Here is a 2,764-nt window from a genome sequence, read left to right as displayed (position 1 = left end):
TGGTTGAAGACTCGATCGGCATCGAATACCGTCTCCTGATCAGTACCGGATATTTAATTTATTCTTGCTACGATCAATGCTTTATATTTCAAACGTACTATTCTGGATAAATACTCTACTAGAAGTTTGTATGCAATGAATGGATCACGACATGTCATTGCCGTAAAAAGCAACAAGCAGGAAGCTAACAAAAATAGTTCAGTCAAGCTAGCGAGATGTTCTATAATTCTTTTTAAAACGCTTTAAACTAAAAGAAAATGTCTGTATTAGTTTGTCTTAACTGAAACAACAACATACAAATGCAGTTCAATAAAAAAAGTTTGGTTTTAATGTTAAGCTCTCTGTGCTGCTGACAGACAGACGGCTACAATGCTAACTGCTAAGTGCTAGCTCAGCAATTTAACCACTAAGGACCCGGGCTGTTCTTTGATATGCCTGTTTTATATTTTTGACAGCAAAATAAAAGTAAAGAAAAACAACTACTGTGGTAGTAAAGCCAAAAATGTGACGTCTTAAGATGTTAAAGTATTAAGAAGTTAAAAAAAATCTCAAAAAAAGGTCGAGGTCGCTAATTCACTACGCTGTCCGCCGGGCACCCGGCTAATGTATGGCAAACACAGATGGGGCCACCGTTGAACCCGCGGACAAACCCACCTGAGGCCCACCAATTCAGCCCAAAAGGTAAACCATACAGGGCCCACATTGCAATGCTCGCTGGGTATACTAGTAAAAAAAAACCTAAACAAAACAGCAAAAAAACACAATGTGAGTTAATAACAGGTAAATAATATCCCACTTTTTTGTGTCAGTTTTACATGAACTGGTTTAACTTTCAATGCATGTTTAATGGTCGCACCTTTTGAACGTAGAGCCTGAAAACACTTAAAAACTGATGTAGCTATGTGTAAACATGAGTCATAACGCCTGAAACGTGCATTTAGATAGACTTCTCATTGAAAGTGGCTGCATTAACGCATGTTGCCGAGGCCAGTGTAAACGTAACAAAACAATTTTTGTGTAGTCCAAAGGACATACAAATGTCAATCCAGAGGTATTTGAAGTTCTGCTTCCTCCCCACCTGCTAACCATTTATGCTCAGCACAGCTCTTTGTCTTTGTGATGTTGAGCTCTAGGGAGCTCTCAATAAAGGTTTGTGAACTTCCTGCTGGCACTCTTGTCAGAGCAGTGTCATCTGCATACATTACACGTGTCATTCTCTGGTTCCTGCAGATAATGTCATTTGTGCACAGAAAACAGACTGAGGGACAGAACAGTGAGGGGACCCGTCTATAAAGCCATTGTAGTGGATCTGAAACACATGCTGTGGAGGGTCTTTTGAGAAGTCCTTCATTTATAAAATCAGCATGGGGTAGACCTGGAGGTCTGGTGTTTGTGGTTTTAAAAGCTGATTATAAAAAATGTAAAAAAGTATTGTTACTTATTTTTTTGCTGCTATTGTTTTTTTTACATTTTTTGGTACCGAGTAACAAATCTATTTCACATATAAATACCAGCACACATTCAGACTCCACAGAGTGAACCCAGCCGGGATTTGAATTGAAAACCTTTTTTTACGCAGGTAAACCAGGTCGAGCAGCACACCCACATGCAGAGCTCATTTCTGTTATAAATGAAATATCGGCTTTTGTATTAACTAAGTAAACAACCATGACTTTTTGATTTAATTCCAGATCAATTTTTTTAGAAAAGCATTTGAACTTTCAGCAGGAGTAAAATTCATTGTTAGTGCACTTTCTTTGACTCTTTCTTTTAAGGATTCTCTACTTTTTTTATTTTTCGATGTCTTGTGTTTATACCTGGTAGAAAAAGAAGACTAAAAGCAAGCAAGGAGAGGCCAACCAGCATGGGAAACCATTGAAGAGTAGGCCAGGCCGGCTGTGTTCAGAACAGAAATAGAGCATTGTGCTTTGCTGGCTGTCCGACTGTGTTTGTGAGCGTGAACGTGGACAAAAACACAGTGAGCGGTCCGAAGAGCTCGGAATGAAAGAGATGCTGACTGAGCAGGAAAGCAAAAGGGTTGCTCCTGGGAAGATGGACAGCACTGGCGCCGGACCACAACCGTCACAAATGAAGTGGTGCGACTGGGTTTTTCTGTGAGCAGTTGGCTAAAAAATATGTGTATGACTGGCTGTAATTTTATGTGTTTTCACTTTTGTGATTCACTTTGTGATTTTTATCTGGTTATGGTGCTATAGAAATAAATATTTGCTTACTTAAATCATAGAGCAAATAAACTTCTAAATTATATTATAAATCAAAGCTATTCTCGAATTTTATAACCTTGACACGTATGTTTAACTGTCAAAGTTGACTTTACTTTGACCTGTAGAAAAACGGATCTTTAAAATGTTTTCTCCAGCTCTGCAAAAGGTTCCTCAACAGTGTTTCTTGGTTGCTTTGCTTTCACTTTTTCCTCCGGTTCATCCAGCAGAGTTTAAATATGGAGACTTGGGGACTGTAGATGTCCCTTGAAATAGAAACTACTTTAGTTAGTGAGAGCATCTCCTCTGGCTGCAAAATAAAGCGTCCCATATACAACCCAGCAGCGACTCTATAGGCCACAAGTGATCCACTCCAGTTCTGAATCACTGAGGAGACAAGGGAGTTTAGCTGCTCCCCTTAGCAAAAAAATAAGTTGAATGTACAAAACTATAGATGTATTAGTTATATTTTCTTATAAAAAGACCCAAACTGTGTATAAAATGTATTACCTTATTTGAAATTGTTTAAAATGTACTTACTC

This window comes from Oryzias melastigma, unplaced genomic scaffold, assembly GCF_002922805.2.
Source record: "Oryzias melastigma strain HK-1 unplaced genomic scaffold, ASM292280v2 sc01239, whole genome shotgun sequence".
NCBI lineage: Eukaryota > Metazoa > Chordata > Actinopteri > Beloniformes > Adrianichthyidae > Oryzias > Oryzias melastigma.
The sequence above is the reverse complement of the archived record's forward strand: the minus strand, read 5'-3'. Positions refer to the sequence as shown.